Source organism: Brassica napus, unplaced genomic scaffold (genome assembly GCF_020379485.1).
Source record: "Brassica napus cultivar Da-Ae unplaced genomic scaffold, Da-Ae ScsIHWf_2061;HRSCAF=2712, whole genome shotgun sequence".
Classification (NCBI taxonomy): Eukaryota; Viridiplantae; Streptophyta; class Magnoliopsida; order Brassicales; family Brassicaceae; genus Brassica; species Brassica napus.
Genome location: NW_026015475.1, coordinates 11,811 through 16,991, shown reverse-complemented (window position 1 = coordinate 16,991; position 5,181 = coordinate 11,811). Strand labels below are relative to the sequence as shown.

The window sequence follows — 5,181 nt, the reverse complement described above, 5'->3', positions numbered from 1 at the left end:
GAATATTTTAGTTGTATCAATGGATTTGCAAGCTGCAAGTAGTTTCAACTCGATACTGTTAAATTTTTAAACCAAAAACAGATAAGAGTTATATACTAAAGGAATATATTTCTAAATTGTAAGAATTTTTTTGTTGAACTTAGCTAGAAAAACTTTATTCAAATGAACCATTCTTAAAGTACAAAATAAATATATTCATATAAAATTAAAAAAATATGGAGCTCAAAACCTAAAATAGAACGGTGATAGTAATAACTAATAAAGATAAATTACCGGATTTCAACTCTCGGTTAAACTTGGCTCATCTTTTTGGGGCAAATTGATGGTGCGGACTTGGTCAAGTCTCGGGACCGCGGTTGTAGTTGTTGTGTATGTCTTGTCTTTTATAGTTAGATTGAGTCTGTGTTTAGAATTTTATCCTCGTTTCTCTGTTTTTTTGTTATCTTTTGTATTTATGTCGAAAAAGAAGAAATTAGTAATAATATCTTTACATTAAAAAAAAAAAACTAATAAAGATAAACTATCACCATTTTATATTACTAGTTTAGAACTGATTCGGGCTTTTTCTTTAGAACGGACTTGGGCTTTAGTCAGAAAACTAGTAAGGCCCAATAAAAATCTAGTAATGTATATTTTGGATTTGACTCCTCTCTGGTCAATCGGAATCGCACTGTATTCAGCTCACTTGTTTCTCCGGCAAAATTCGATTTCAATTTTCCCCGGGGAATTGAAGGGAAAAAAAAAAACAATGGGGAGACTAGCGATTGCAGCTATAACGAGCTTGTGGGTGATTCCCATGTCGACCATCGTCAACCACATAGTTCCCGATCCCTACATGGACGAGATATTCCATGTGCCTCAGGCTCAGCAATACTGCAATGGCAATTTCAGGAGCTGGGATCCAATGATCACTACCCCACCTGGATTGTAATGCTCTCTTCCTTCTTAATTTAATTTTGTCTTGTTAGTGCAAAACTTAAGAAGAGAGTGATTGAAAGTTTGAATATTTTGTAACTAGTAGCTGAAAATGTTGACTTTTTGTTGTTGTTGCAGGTACTATCTATCACTTGCACATGTTGCTTCTCTGTTTCCAGGAATGTTATTGATGAGAACTACTTCTCAGTCCTTTTCAGAAGCTTGTTCTACGTCTGTCCTGAGGTCTACCAATGCTGTTTTTGCAGTCTTGTGTGGAGTTCTAGTGTATGAGATTATCAGGTTCTTGGGGCCGAGTCTCAGTGATAGAAAAGCAACTTTAATGGCTTTGGTCATGTCTCTTTACCCTCTCCACTGGTTCTTCACTTTCCTCTACTATACGGATGTTGCGTCTCTCACCACTTTTCTTGCCATGTACCTCGCTTGTTTGAGGAGAAGATATATCCTCAGTGCTGTGGTAAGTCATTTTGAAGCTGTTTGTTGTTTTCCTGTCAGAATTACAAATTTATTTATGCTTATTGTCCTTGCAGTTTGGTACTTTAGCGATTTTGATCAGGCAAACAAATGTAGTCTGGATGCTTTTCGTTGCTTGCTCAGGTGTTTTAGACTTCACTCTTGACTCTCCGCGGAAAATGGATAAACAAAAAGTAAATAAAGATTTGCATCAGTCCATTGATAGGAAAGAAGCAACTCTGAGATCGAATCTTAGAAATAGAAAACCTGATAACAACTTGGATACTAGAGACAGTTTTGACCGTGGCAAATCTGTTTCTTCAGCAGAGGATACTTCAGGTATGTTGCTAATAGTTTGACATATATACTGTTAAACATAAGTGTTCCTTACTCTTACAATATCTAAGGGTCTTTTTGTACATATCTTTTAATGAAAACAATATACAGGCTTAGTCTATGATGTTTATGATGTAATCTCCACATCTTGGAATATGAAGTGGAAGATTTGTTCAAATTCAGCCCTTCATCGTGGTTGTGGTAGCCTTTGGTATTTTTATACTCTGGAACGGCGGTATAGTCCTCGGTATGATTCATCCATATGCGTTTTCTGTAAATGGAAAGTTATGTTTCTGTTGTCTTTTTTACTAATCCATCAATTTCAAAATCCGCAGGTGCAAAAGAGGCTCATGTGGTTTCACCACATTTTGCGCAGATAATGTATTTTAGCCTCGTCTCTGCACTTTTTACTGCTCCCCTACACTTCTCAGTAGAGCAAGTGAGAAATCTACTCCAAGAGCTCCGAAGAAATTGGCCCTTAAGCCTTCTACTAACTCTTGTGGCTCTAGTAGCTGGTTTTGCCTCTGTACACTTTTTCAGGTTCAGTTTCTTGACACCTCTCAAAACACCTCTTAAGGTCTTCCACTACAAACTCTCATTCTGAAAAATAATTGCAGCTTGGCTCATCCTTATCTTCTCGCTGATAATCGCCACTATCCATTCTATCTATGGAGGAAAATTATCAACGCTCATTGGTTGATGAAATACATGCTAGTCCCGGTTTACGTCTATTCCTGGTTCTCAATCCTAACTTTATTAGGTATGTTCAAATCATTTTTGTGTGAGACGGTTTTTTTATCTTCCTTTTTGGCATTGTGAATTTGACTTTGGTTCTGTCTCAATCCGACAGCAAAAACTCGAAGCAAGATCTGGGTGTTGGTCTATTTCTTAGCTACATGTGCTGTTCTTGTTCCTACGCCATTGATCGAGTTCAGATATTACCACCATTCCGTTTTATATCTTCATGCTTCACTCCTGTGTCAGAAGCAGCGGTTACACAACTTGGCTTCTTACTGGAACGATTTTTGTGTGTATCAATGTGTTTACAATGGCTATGTTCTTGTTTAGACCATTCAAGTGGAGCCATGAGGATGGTGTCCAAAGGTTATTTGGTAGGGACAAAGGTTTATACTCTTTTGCTGCAATTAGTTACTAGTAGGTCCCTCGGAAACTGGCGAGTTCATACCATTTTCTGTCGATATAAACACATCAGTTTTGAGGTTTCTGTTACTGGAATCCATTACTGAAATGTTGTGTTTCTTTCTTATTTTGAATTTAGCCTTTGCACAAAACATAAAATTTACATCATGTTAAATGAGCTTGTGATAATAGAAATATTTGAAGCATAATATGTACTTCAATATTCAATTTTATATTTATTTTGATATGATATTTACGATAAGCATTTAAATTTCAAATAAGTACTTTATATATCTAATTTTATATAAATAAATATATACTAGGTGTTTTCCTACACAACGTGCTTAATAAATTTTCTCAATTTAAATGATATTTAAAATATTTTTTTAATATTGTAAATTTTATTAGTTTCTTATCAATATTTTAATATAAATTAATTAAATTAAACATAAAAATTAAGATAAAAACATTTTTGTTATTTTAAATTATATTTGATAATATGTGAGTATATATAAAGTATAATCTCAGATAGATTTTTATCTATTTACTTTGGTTAAATATTTAAATCAACTTGTATAACATTAATAAAAACGATATAAAAATTGTATGATTATCAAAATTTTAAACTAAAAAATATTTATAAAATTTGTAGATATATAAAAGAAACTAATGATATTGCGATTTAAAAATTTATAAGCTTTTTAAAAAAATGTTGAAAATTTTGAAAATTTTAGTAATAAAATTGTATACTTCTAAAAATTAGAATTAAGTAATATTTCAGAACATTTTTTCGGCTAAGGTTTTTTTTATCCAATATTGTCTATCAAAGACAATAACACAATAGTTGATATGATACATCGCATCAAGAAAACCAAAACAAACTCTTGAGAAAATAATCTAACCCGTCAAAAAAATATGATTTGACAATAACGATTACAAGAGAAATCAATGATGAAATCCATGCCGGATATTGGTTGGATGATGACAATACATTGATATCAAGCTGATCTTGTTTTACGCTTGTGAACAATACATTACAATAATATTTCAGAACTTGTAATGTCGTATTTGAATATATATATATATATATATATATAATTTAATGATGATTTATAAGTTATTATCACATTCTAAAAAGTTTATCAAACATTAATCAACATTAAATGTAATGTATGAATTGTTACCATATTCTAAAAAGCTTATCAAAAATATAAATCACGGTAAGTGTAATTGTCCATCTCAGATTCAGACATAATCTATGTCATCAATTTCAGTAGACATGTCACATTTCTTTTGTGAAATTGATTGTGTAGAGTACATTTGGCAAATGACTTCTCAAATAATGTTTAAGAAGTATTTCTTATGCTTTGTTTAAAATTTTAGATTTTGCTTTGGGTAATCCGAACCAATCTGATATAACCTGAATCCTAACGGTATATGGTTACTTTATAGATTTTAAGATGTGATACATATTAGAACCGAAATCGATTTTTTATATCTGAACTCGGCCCGTACTCACAATTTACTAAAACGGGATCTATGGTGTGTTACAATTAAAACCAAAATCCAAAATATCTGACCCGAATACCAACGGGTACCTAAACACTCGAACCTATACTTACTCTTGTTTTGTTTTGAAATTTTTCATACGTTTGAGACTTAGACCAATGTTGGAACACACAATTCATCACATCATTAAATATAAACCAAAGTCTACTATATAGTTTTATTTACAAAATGACAACGTGATAGTAGCACTAGTGGCTAGGGTTGTGCCTCCTCCATTTGTCCTTCAGATCAGCTGGATTGCGTGTTCGATGGAACACAGTCTCTCCCATTTTAAGAATCTTCTTCCATGGAATGTTTTTCTTTGGGTCTGTTGCAAATGTCTCCACTCTCACCTAAGCCAATAACACAACACATATGTATCAACAAAATACTTACGTGACATAAGGTGTTCTGAGAGCATCTGCAAATGGTTAAAACATCAAATTACTTTGACACTGGAAAGTTGGAGGAATCAAAGAAGAAATCTAATAAATTTCGTTTGAAGGAAACTGAAATACCATCAAGGAAGTTTCATGCTCTTGACTTAGTTCTTCTATTTGGCTCTGCAGACCAGCACACTGCTCTTGCAAAAAAAAAAAACATGTATCCCTCCTATTTCCCTGCAATGATAAGCACTAGATAATATATGCACAAGATAAGCACAAGGATAAGTCCTTGAGAGTTGTGACTATTTGGTTATTGTTAGAACAAAAAAAAATCTAAAACATATATGTAAAATGCAGATCATAGAAGTTAGTTGCATTCTTCAGA

General features: G+C 32.8%; 1 pseudogene; it reads left to right on the top strand.

Annotated features, from left to right (window-relative positions):
• The first annotated feature begins 670 nt into the window (after nt 1-670).
• LOC125599925 lies at nt 671-3,114 on the top strand (annotated as a pseudogene).
• Nucleotides 3,115-5,181: the final 2,067 nt, after the last annotated feature.